The following is a 13,090-nucleotide window of genomic DNA, read 5'->3' on the forward strand; positions in this document are numbered from 1 at the left end:
ACAAACACCCCTGAAATTAGAAATTTCTATTATCTCCTTCTCTTCTTGCTCCAGACAAAGTTTGCTTTCAGGACATGTGTGCTCAAACACGCAGAGTTGAGATCTACCCTGCATGACGTCATGATCCTAAAAAAGTAACTCCTCCAGGCCCGCCCCTTGTACTGCCCCTTCTGTGCAGCGCGCTTTTCACCTTGGCTGCTCGGCTGCTCCAGTAAAATAAACATGGCGAAGGTACCAGCAAAGCACGGCGGTTGCTCTGTTGTTGGATGCACAAAAGAGCATAGAAGTCTTTTTTGAACTCCATCATCTGAGGTTTTGAAGCAGTGGATTAATTTCATTTTTGATGGAGATGCACCCACAACAACTCCTAAAATGTTGTATGTGTGTGCTCACAATTTCCCTATGGATTGCTTTCTCAACGAGGGCCTGTACAAAGCAGGATTCACCAAGAACCTGAAGCTGAAGCATGGATCTGTAACTGTTCGTGACCCAGCTACATACGTGGGAGCTGTAAGTTTTACTAATTTATGTTGCTTTGCTATATGCTCTACCAAGCATGATAGCCTGATCAATGTGGTTTTAGCATGGCAGCTAACATAAGGTACGGTTTGTAACTTAGTTTCCTTACACTACGTTAACACACATGAGTAAATAATATCAGGGGGCATTGAAGAGAAGATAAACGGACATATATTTTACGTGAAGCCAGCTTTATATACACAATGTTATCGTCTGGACGGATGTGACTACTTGTCGCGGTAGGCCCCGGCGGAGCTAATGTTGTGCTACAGGGTAGCGAACACACTCTCAGCTGTTATTATGGACGCTAAGACCACAGTCACCACTAATGTGTGTGTTACTGCTGCAGTTTAGTTTGCTTGAGAGATGCCCCTCGTGGTACTGTCTCGAAAAACTAACAGTCCAGGCTGCACGCAGTTCTTTCTGCTCGGTATGGTCGTATAACTCTGGTTAGCACCAAGCTGCCAGTGGGGAACCTTCAGGGACTTCTAGGCCTTCAGAGAAGGCCTTAAAAAATCTGGACCAAAAAATATACGTACCATGTATCTATATCTATATCTATATATATATATATATATATATATATATATATATATATATATATATATATATATATATATTCTCATTTAGTTGAATAAAATACATTTAATACATCATGTAAGTTTTGAAATTAAGTGTACTACAAAGTTCACTTCAGTAATGAAAGGGTTACTGTCTTGAAACATGTTATCTCTATCAGAACCCGGTTTGCTGGCTCGTTAAATGGTTAGGACTTCACGAAGGCCAGGCTGTATGTTTTGGTTTGGAGAGAGACAGGAAAATTGACCAATCACGATTTGATTTTTTGGGGGTCGGGACCAAAACAGAAGAGCATAGGCCTTCGTGAAGTCCGAACAGTGGGCAGAGTGGTGAGAGCGGTGAAAGGAATGGCAGAAGACAAGAGCGAAGTTGTGGCTAGCTTGTTAGCATCTTTTTCAGCGTTTGCGAGTAAAAATTTCATCTGGTCGCGCGAGTGCTTATGTCTTAATACTTCATCTATCACGGGCAATGTGTAAGACATTGTGGATTGAATTCTCCCTCTCTTTCACTGGCTCAGTCAGTCTCCTCCACCTGAACTCTCCCCTGTTTTAAAGAGAGAGCGCTGTCGCGTACACACGCAGCGCGTATGGCCACCACACACCGAAGATAGACAGAACTTCATACCGACACACGTTTCACTATTTTAAAGTCAGCCTTCTCATTATATGATTCACACTGCTCTAACCTCTCCTGATTGAAGAGGATGCTGCGTTAGAGCAGAGCTACGTTAGTTTAACTCACGACATGCCATGTCAACACTAAAAACGAAAGATAGAAAACAGCTAAGGCTCTGATCATCTCTTCATCAACAAGTGCAGCACAGTTATCTGTCTCAGTCTCTGAGGTCTCTTGTAGCGTCTTTGGATCAAACCAACTAAGAGGGAGGGGGTGGATGGTTTTTGAGTTTTCAATATAACACCCAAGTACAGGACTTGATTCACTTTCAAAAATATTAGCGATCACAGGAGCAAACTTTAAGTGGGGGGGGCAATCAGGAGAAATCACAAGCCAGGAAAACAGCCAGAGAAGGGGTTTAAAAATGGGAGACTCCCTCCATATTCAAGAGTGTTGGCAGCCTGCCAGTACTCTCGATGGGTAAAAATAACGAGTTTATGTATGACACAGATTGACAAAGATAAAAACTAAAGACATTTTCTTCATCATTTCAGGTTATTTAAGTAATTTTTGTAAACTCACTTAATAACTTTAGTTATTGTTTTCTGTAAAGCCTCTTATTTATTTTTATTTAATTTATTCAATGAAAATGTTTTTTGTTAACTACTTTTTTTCCGCGATGATTTCTTTTCTGGGCTGTGAGGGCTGAAGTGAAGGCCCAGCTGTACTACTCACGGTTCGCCACTGCAAGCTGCTAATGTTAGCTTTATTTACCTGATGGTAATAGCAGTAGTTACTAACCACTCAGAAACGCCCTGCTGCAGCCATAGAGTTTGGATCTCTTTAGGCGCCTCTCCTTATGGGTCAGACTCTGGATCAAACTGGTATGACTGAACCATGGCGCTCCTATGAGCCATATCTACGCACTCTGTGCTCTAATTTCGTGTCGCAGCGCAGTGCTAATTTTGTGCTGCGCACTGTCGTGCGCTGCCAATTTGACAATTTGGTAGACCGTCTGCGCAGAGATGGGTGTGACTGCGCGCCAGGGGGAGTTGATGGCGCACCATGGGGAGGTGTCTGCAGATTCATGTTGGCGCAGTGACAATTTACTGAAGTCAAGCACACAAGTAGAAACACTCGGTCAAGCCAGCCCATACGTTGTTTTAAGGTGCGCTAATATATGGCACATTACGGTAATAATAAATTAATAATAATAAATTTTATTTATAGAGCGCTTTTCAACAAAACTCAAAGTCGCTTTACATAAAAAGTTAAAAGTGCAGATAAAAGACAGGTGAACAACAGAAAACAGATAAAAACGGAAGGTTACAGTGCAAAGGTAAAAACATAGAGCGTTGAGGAGGGACTGTGGATTACTGGTTGAAAGCAGTGCGGAAGAGGTGTGTTTTTAAACTGGATTTGAAGATGGTGAGGTCAGTGGAGTTGCGGATGTTTTGAGGGAGTGAGTTCCAGAGAGAGGGGGCGGCAACTGAAAAGGCTCTGTCCCCCCAGGTTCGGTGCTTGGTCCTAGGGACGGTGAGGAGGTTAGAATCCGAGGAGCGGAGGGGACGGGAAGGGATGTAGGGGTGGAGCATGTTCGTGAGGTATGGGGGGGCCTGGTTATGGAGGGCTTTGTAGGTAAGCAGAAGGATTTTGAATGTGATGCGGAAAGGGATGGGGAGCCAGTGCAGGTTGTGAAGGATGGGGGTGATGTGTTCTCGGGAACGGGTGTGAGTGAGGAGGCGAGCGGCGGAGTTCTGGATATACTGAAGTTTATTGAGGAGGGTGGATGGTGAGCCGTAGAGTATGCTATTGCAGTAGTCAATGCGTGAGGTGATGAAAGCGTGGATGAGGGTTTCGGCTGCATGGAAGGAGAGAGAGGGGCGAAGGCGGGCAATGTTTTTGAGGTGGTGGAAAGCTGTTTTTGTTACTGATTTTATGTGCTGGTTGAAATTGAGGGAACTGTCCAAGATGACTCCAAGGTTACGGCAGTAGGGTGCGGGTGAAAGGGTGGTGCTGTTGAAGGTGAGGTGGAAGTCTTTGGCTGCGGAGGTGAGGGAATGTGGACCTATGACGAGGATGTCTAATTTGGAACTGTTGAGTTTGAGGAAATTTGATTCTAACCAGGAATTGATGGTAATAGCGGCAAACGCCTCATTTCAACGTAAAAGCAGTCTGACTGATAGAACAAGACGTGAGGATTTAACTCAGATAAAAATAAGCTCATTCGGATGTAGAATTTCACAATAAAAGCATTTTAAACGTTCAAATCTCACTGTATTTTGTCAATAATTAGAAAATAATTATGGAATATTCTGTAGTTATAACTCAGACCGATAGTACTTGACCCCAGGATGACACTCAGAAAAAATCAGCTCATTCTTATACAAACAGAAATAAAGTGAGATTTAAAAGTTGAGGTGAAATGGTCCAGTTGTAACTACAGAATTTTTTAATAATTTTTATCCAATTATTGACAAAACACACTGAAATTTGAGAGTGTAAAAAGCTTTTATTGTGAAATTCCACATCAGAATGAGCTGATTTTGCCTGAGTGTCATCTTGAGGTCAAGTACTATCGGTCTGAGGTGGAATGATCCAGTTATAACTACAGATTTTTTGATAGTTAAAAATCGATATATTGAGGAAATACAGTGAGATTTGAAAGTGTAGAAAGCTTTTATTGTGAAATTCCACATCAGAATGAGCTGATTTTTTTCTAAATGTCATCCTGAGGTCAAGTACTTTCAGTCTGAGGCGGAATGGTCCAGTTATAACTACAGAATTTTTAATAATTATTATGTAATTATGGACAAGATACAGTGAAATTTTAAAGTTTGAAGGCTTTTATTGTGAAATTCTACATCAGAATGCGCTGATTTTTATCTGAGTTTTATCCTCACGTCTTGTACTATCAGTCAGACTGCTTTTACTTTGAAATTAGGCGTTTGCAGCTATTACCGTAATGTGCCATATATTTGCGCACCACAACAGAGAAAGAGAAAGAGAAAAATAGAGATTTTCTTCTTTTAGACTTAGATCATTTAAAGCCACCATGAGGGGTATCAGAGGGGCAGTGAAAAGTCTTAAAAAAGCACAGTACCCCTCTTTAAAGTTTGTATCATGTAGTGTGTGACTTATGTCCACCAAGCCCAATGTTTAATGTGAAAACAGGCAAACATCAGAGCTCTAGATATCTAGATATCTGCAGTGAGCTCATCTCTGTCCCGTTTTAGCAGTCTCAGACAAACTAGTCCAGAGTGTTCACTACTTCTCAATGCAAAAAAACACATTCAAGCTTTTTGATTGTCCTCAGGGCTACACTGAACAGCTCTTAAAAGTTTCCTGGCTTCTTGTCATGTTTTGTTATGACCACAAAGATGCTGTGTGAGCTGACTGTCTGAAAACCCTGGTCATGGTTGGGGGGGGGGGGTCACATATAGAAACAGACATTTTATACACATAGCAGACAAGTTACTTCCTGTCCTCTCCTCAGTTAACAGCCACTGGAAGGAAGTTGGGAGGTGAGTTGACATATTTGAGAGGGACAAACACTTTTCTTTATCACACTCTCATAGCATCAAGACAAAAACCACAGCAAGAGGATCTCTCCAGTCAATTCTGCTGTGTCTTTCTTTTATACCAAATGAGAAAACACACTGTTCTTTAAAGCTGTACTATCAGGAAATGTATTGCACTCACCTTTCTGTGCTGGCATTGTCAACTGTACACGCACAAATCCATGTGTGTGTGTGGTGTCACTTGTACAAAGATGAGTAACATGCTGCAGACACCACACAGGATAAAACTCACACTGAGGACTTTAAGAGAGGTGCATTTTCATCTGATCTGCTGCTCCTAATGACATGAAACCTCACTCACTCAGAGATCAGAAGGAAGCCTATCACAGCAGATAGAATAGTATATGTGAGCTGGAGTGGTGGCAGAGAGCCGGTGTCAGATGGTATCCACTCACCGAAGAGAGAGTGCGCGGAGAGTGAAGTCTTTCATCCTTGCTGCTGTGGCAGTAGCTGCAAGGGAAAGGCCAGTTCACTGAGTTCAGGCATGATACTGAGGAGGGGGAGAGAGCCATCAGATGATAACAGCAAGCGGGATGAACACACAGGGGGGTGTACAAAAAGAAAGCCCCGACCTTATCTACTTACTATGACTGCCTTTAAACAAAAACAAAGTTACCTCAAGAGTTTATATCTCTTTTAGACCAATAATTCAACCCCCATCTAGTTTGCTTGTTTGTTTACACTTTAGCTATAAGCAAATGTCCACATACTTCAGTGTTTCCCATTAATTAATGAGACTGTGGCGGCCCGCCACAGTCTCATTTGGCCCCGCCACAGTCTCATATGGAGAAAAAAATACGATCCGTCACTCGGTCAGATCATTGCACAGCTGTAATTTCCTACCGCACATAAACAAGCAAGAACAAGAGTGCGCGCGCACTGGTCACGCTCATACACGTCGCTGATACGTTTGACGCAAACCAGATTCCAGAGACACTGGAGCGGGGCGTCTGACTCTGAGGTACGTGCAACGTTTTTTTGGGGCATTAGCGCTCATGCTAACTGCAGCCGTGGCCACAGTAGCTCACTGCGCTGTCTGCCTCCCTTCACTGGAAGAGGACCGGCTGCACAGCGCACGTCTCGGTTCCAGAGTTTCAGTGACGAGAGAGACCACACTGTTTTAATATCATAGCGCATTCAGAGTCAGTGCAGGCACACAGTACAATCACCTGTTACCATCCCAACGAGCTGACGCGGCTTGTTATGTCAAAGTCTCCTCTCCTGGGGCCTCATTTTTTACAGCGTGTAAAAGTCCTCTTAAGTTTCACTTACGACGAAAAGGCAAAACGTGCATACGACCAAAATATATACACTCTATTCAGATCTATCAAACTCTGTGTACACACGGCTGCACGCTATTCCCTGTGATAAACCACACCGCGCCGAGAACAGCGTAAATGCGGTGACGTGAACACACCTCGTTTCCCGCCTTCAGCACGCCCGAACATAACCATATATGGTCAATGCAAATCAGTACGTGCATATTAAGTAGCCATGTGCGCTGTGGGATTTTACAGTGACATCAGCGTAAGACGGTGAACATAACATACGGAGAGAGCATGGAAGAAGCTGAATTTATCTCAAAGCCAGATACACAGCAATATCAGGAAATATCAGTCAGAAAATGATCTTGCATTGATTTAGGCTTCATTTTGTGATGAAGTGGGTCTCAGCAAATTTAGGCATCTTTATTTATTTAGACTATTTTCTGCAGTCACTGTAGAAAAAAAATGATGAAAACACAACAGTCCTAAATCCAGATAAGGGAGCAGAGAGAAGAAGAATAACGGTAGGCTACAGTCTCAGTAGCCTGATAACGGATCACAGATCATGGAAATAGTGTAAATAACCTGTTGTTGAAATGCTGTTCAGTAAATTTTTCAAAATATTGTGAGTAAGTGAGTTTTTGGTTTTGTTTCTGAATCAAATTTAAAATATTTCTGATATGCCTTTGTAAGTTCTTATTTATCAGCGTACGTTCATGTCCATAGTCCCAAACTGCACTTACTGTAAGGGCGATACATCGCGCTTAAAATCGTACACACACATTAAAACCGCCGAGGGTCAGCGACTCTGCCACCACAGTCTCTTAAAATCCTGTGGGAAACACTGTACTTACACATCTGTGGTTAACACTTGATTCTTGTTGATCAATATTTCATAACTATTGTGTTGCTTTTAAGCACAGCACATTATTGTTGTTAAGGGCACACCTTTGCTAGAGATGTGTCACTTACCACAGACTCTGGAGGACTGTCCAGAGTCTGGACAGACTGGGGCACTGGTCTGGTGAAGTTGTTGCACAGAAGCAGTAGACCCTGACGCAGTGTTTGCTGATTCAACTTTCAGCCACAGTCACTTTCTTTGTCTCTCTTTTGCTGTCCTTTTCAATGAAGTTAAAATTGCTCAAAATTGCCAAAAAAGTTGACATTTGTTATTAAAACAAATTATCATAACTCATTATTTAGTATAACTTCAGCTAAACTATAAACAGAAACAGTCATGAAAAACAAAATTGATATGTATTGATATATCATTGTATTGCTGCTATACCAAAAAAAAGCATGTAACTAATACAAGATAATGTGGTTATCAGGTTATCACGTGGTAGCCTACTAATTTATCAGGTTAAAATGTGATACTTGGATTGTTAAACCAAAGTTTAAAGAGGTATACTGTTCGGTGAACCAGATGAATACAAATCAAGCGTAGCGTTAATTCAGGCAGGCCACGATGCCAAGCTCTAACAGCTTTGCTGTCATCATTGGTGCGTGTCCGCTTCCGATTGGAAAATGGCATTACGAGCTGGCTATTTAAACAGCTCTTGCCTAAGCTCCTTCCTGCTTCCTCTGATGGCATTTTGCAACCCACCTCCTCCCGTCAATGTATTTATATCGATTGCTCTGCTCTGTCTGGGTTTTTATTTTTGCTGCTGCGCTCCCTGCTTATGCAGTTCACGATGGCTTGTGATGGGCAGGAGGGTGTGCTCTTCCTGCCTCAGGCTTTCCATGCAAGCGCATGGAAGAGCAGGGAGTCCCAGAACAGAGCCACACCACCAAACGATACCGCAAGTTAATAAAGATAATTTCGACAAAGTGGTCCTGACTGAACTGATTTCAGTGTTTTGATTTACTCCTTCTTCATGTTTGGGTGAAGAAAAGGATAGATGCTGTTATTGAGCATCATGGATGATATTATGATAAATATGTGTACACCAAGACAGATTTTGAAATGTATGGAGCTCCAAGGAATGAAAAACCAGTTTGAGCCTCTGGCGGTAGTTTCATTGATCATGGACAAGCTCCAGGGGCAGGAAAGGCTCCACAGATATGGGCTGCACCAGGCCCGAACATAACGCTGCCACAAACTTATCTCATAATAATGAGTATCACATTGTAACAGGTATTGATATGTGTGGTTAAAGGTTTGGTTTTTTTTCTGGCAACAATAAACTTCTCTAAAAAAAACAACAACCAAAAGTTAAACAACCAAAGAAATTAAAGGCAGGACAGAGGCTGCAGCAGAATAGAAGAGCGGATATTGATTTTTGATTCAGTGGTGTAAAGACTGATGGGAAAAAAAACTGACTGATGTGTAGAGTGACTGACAGTTGCATTAGACAGCTGAGTGTCAGGAATCTTAAATCCTACCCTGGGTGACCTCGCTGCCTCGCTTCGAGAGGGATATTTTAAAATCCAGAGGATAACATCAATGAATCATCGTCATCGAGAGGAAAAGAAGATAACAGCAGTCACATCAGCTGCCAGCTTAACTGAAACTGACGCGGAAGTCGTATTTAACCACAGTCTGACTGTGGAAGACTTTCATCTTTTCTTCTCATTGTTCTTAACACAACAAAAATTTAGTCTTGGACCAAATCAGAATAAAATTTTCAGGCAGTTTCTTCTGCATTGGAAAACAATAATAATACCACACTGTAGTTTGTAATACATCACATTTACAAACTTACATGTACTTTTGCTCAAAAGACAAAACATATCTTTTCTTTTTTGTTTTGTCTTAATCAAGTTCACAGTGGTGAATGGGCATTTAAGTCTTCACCATTGTTGTACTAATGTGCACTACAGCAGTCACTTCATTAGGCAAGAGTACAAAAGCAGTACCTGGAATATGATGCTTATTTCCTGCAGACCATTATCAGCAATACAGAAAGATGGGTTTTATATTGTAATGGGATCTGTTATTTAATTTGGTTTGCCTTACAACAGTTTTATATCCCATTTGCTCGGCAGTTGTTGAGCTACACCTCTTCCTTAAACAGCTAAATGACTCAGGATGTTTTGCATTATGTTTGAAATTAGGCTCTTATTAAATGTCAGTTTGACAACATCCTGTTGGAAGCTCAGGATGGTAAAAGCCACAGTGATGTCAGGACTTTCCTAGACAAGTGAGGTCATCTCTTACTAGAAACACACTCAGTGCTAATGCATCAGCGTGTCACCACACAGAAAAGATAGAGCATGGTACTGTACTAGGGGAACAGTGTATATCCGTAAGACAACAAGAACCCTGGATGATCAGCTGCCAGCCAAAACCAGATCCTCTCTGGAAAGTGGGATCACCTGGAGGAGGTCAATAGATGATCACAGAAAGAGAAGGAGGGTGATCCCCTTTATTCCCAAATTTTTCAGAAGTTAAATCTAACAGAAGTAAATAGATGATTTCATACTTCTTCTGTCACCATGAGTCATGTGGAATATCAGGCACTTACCAAACATAGACTGTCTTAAGCCGAGTTCCCACCAAGCAGTCCAGTTTTGATCAGTATGGTTTCGTTGGACAGGTTGGATCCGTTAAGCTTGGTCCTGTTTGTGTTTCCACAGCCAACCATGCCCCCTTGTGGTAGGCGGTGTGTAAGCCTGATGCTGATAGCAGCATCAGTGATAAAAACGCATGACGCCATAGAAGCGCGACACAGTTTACCCCCGCTAATAAATCTAAGTGAAACAGGCTTTAAAAGTTTAAAGAACTGGTGTTTGATTGCCTGTTACAAGATGAGAGCCAACAGATACAAAGAAAGTGGGACAAACTGCCCATTCTAGACTTTGGGACACTAAATTTAGTTAACACTACACACTTCTGGATTTGTGTGTCTATAGAAGAGGCCTGCTCTTGGACCCTAAAAACTGACGATCATGCCATCATGCCAAAAAAGGGAAAAGCAGCATATAAGTGTGTATAAAATGTATTCCTTCCTGTACAAACACTACAGTTAATCACTTAATTTTTCTCCTTTGCCTCAAGGATAGAAAAGACAATGCTGGTATTTCAAAGAAGGAAACTCACTGGCCACTGTGTGGTGAATAAAGATATTCTTTGTCACACAAGTCTACAAGGTTAACGTAGGTATAACCTCATACCTCACATCTGATGAATCATCTTTTCAATTGTTAGTTAAACTTAGCTTTGTGGCATAAAGTCATTAGTAGTGTATAAGTCTTATAAAACTTGAAAAATAACCAGATACACTGCTAGTGAAGCCAAACAGCTGTTATCTTAAAGTAACTTGCAACTCATAACGCTGGTTTTGACCATCAGAATACAGTTTCTAACACAGCCACATAGTCAGCGATGAAACCATGTAATAACCTGAATAAAATCCTAAATACATGACAGTTACAATTACTGGACTTTCAAGTTCAAGTTTTTGCATTTGACAGCAGATCTGGGCTGTTATCAGCAACTGCAGCATTTAACTATCAGTCTTGTTCAGGATCAGCTGAAACACATCCTCTATCAAATTAATTTGACTTGAATACATTTCTGGAACAGATTACTTGATGATTACATAAGCAGTTTGATTATTTATATCTAAAGTGAATCAATCCAAGTTGTTTTTTTTTTTTTTTAAGATCTGTGTGATCTACAGTCAGTACGTTTACATCAGTGGCGATTGCTCTAAGACTGCAAGGGAAGCTCAACTTGTCCCCCAAAAAGTGGTGATATGTTCTGCTGTGTGTACATTTTATTGACAAAATATGAGCTAGAATTCATTCATCTGTTGTTCAGAATCAGCTACCTATCACAGGTAACTGGCTCCACCTCCTTCTCATTCATCCCCACAGCGTCTCAGCGCTTTAACACAGTCAGACGCTCAGCGTCTTCTGACTTCAGCAGGGAAGCGTAGAGTGGGTTGTTAAAAACGACGAGTGTTGTGTTTAAAGATTCTCTCTCTTTTCACCAATAAGCAGCTACAGCCACAGCTGTGGAGCTTCTCCCCCTGTCACTCACACTTACAGCCCGCCGTAGTCTCACATTGTAGCTCCAGCTAATAGCAAGCTGGCACGGAGGGTAGAATTAAAATAAATAAACAAATTTATGATGTAGGCCAGAAAAAAATGAGCTTCCCCTCCTTGACTGACCAGCAGCCGCCACTGGTTTACATGCATGCAGCAGTCCAACTCAGGTCATAGCTAGAAGCATGCAGAGAAGAGAATCAGACTTCTTGCCAACGTCTCACCCCGCTTCAACAGGTGGCGCTGTGTACTTTTTTTTCAGTAAGTACACATATGCAAACTCATGAAAACAGCTCCTTCACTGTTCATCGGATGTAAAACAGAAACACTTCATCAGTCTTAAACTTAACAGCTGCTGTTTCATCAAGCCTTGTGTCTGTCACAGTCTTATTACCTGACTGGCATGAATGTTTTGACTGGGTAATGAACAATAACAAATCACAAAATAAGCCTCACTGAATCATTATAGATAGTCTTTCCTGCTAAACAGAGGAAGTGCAGATGGAGAACTTGATTACAGTACTCTGTTTGAGTAACACATCATTAAACAGCTGACTGGACTCAATGTTTTTAGGCTCCTCCACGTTTTACAGGAAAAGCTGATATGACACCAGCGAAAGAGATGAGCAGTTATTCTTTCTATTAGAGGAAGTTCACTGATTTTACTGCTCACTCTTGTGCAAGCTGGTAAAACGCATCATTTCAAAGTTGGTTTCCTGCAATGTAAAAGTCCAGTAATACTTTACTGAAAGGGAGCTGTATCGGATGTCTGTTTGATACTAGATGTTGGGAGTTAAGAAATTTCATTGATGAGTTAGGGTTGGGAATACACCTCATATGTTTTGTGGTGGAAATTGTTAGCCTTGAATCTTTTATACCCCTTTGAATAGGTGAAATCTAATTATAGTTAATCAGCTTTGGAGTTTTTTGACCACGTTTTGTATTCTGTTTCATTTAACACGCATTTTTAGTCTGCATAAGCAATCCACCCCTGTGCATTTAAACCCAAGTCGACACATTGCTGCACCTAAATCTAAAAGTTAGCTCTTTTTATGCCTGCACTGCTTTTTAGTGCAGTTAAAAAAGGCTGTGTTAGTGGAGCTAAATGTGGAGACTTAGGTCTGGGTGAGGATGCAGAGAGGAAGACACGAAGAGGAAAAGAGAGATGAAAGGGAGTTAAGAGGGCAGGGTGCATGAGGACAAGAGGGGAGGCTTTTAGTCTGTCAGAGTCTTGCAATAATTTTGCATTGACACGCTGATATCAAGCAGAATTAGCAATCATCAGTCACCTTGAGATGTTTCGCCAGGAGCCTGTCAATGAAATGACCCTGGCCTTCTGCCAAAGCTAATCCACTGAAGCATTTAGACCAAAGTTCATCTTTCAAATCCCAGCTGGAAACATAAACAGAACACTTTAATGTCTCTACAATTCCAGCTGTTTTACACATTTCTTAAGTATTTACTGAAGCCATTTCAGTAATATTGATTGTTCTATCACTCACTGAGATTTCTGTCTTCGTCAATTAGCGATTAGCTTTG

This window comes from Halichoeres trimaculatus, unplaced genomic scaffold (genome assembly GCF_033239565.1).
Source record: "Halichoeres trimaculatus isolate MK-OKI-2021-1 unplaced genomic scaffold, fHalTri1.1 fHalTri1_scaffold_10, whole genome shotgun sequence".
NCBI lineage: Eukaryota > Metazoa > Chordata > Actinopteri > Labriformes > Labridae > Halichoeres > Halichoeres trimaculatus.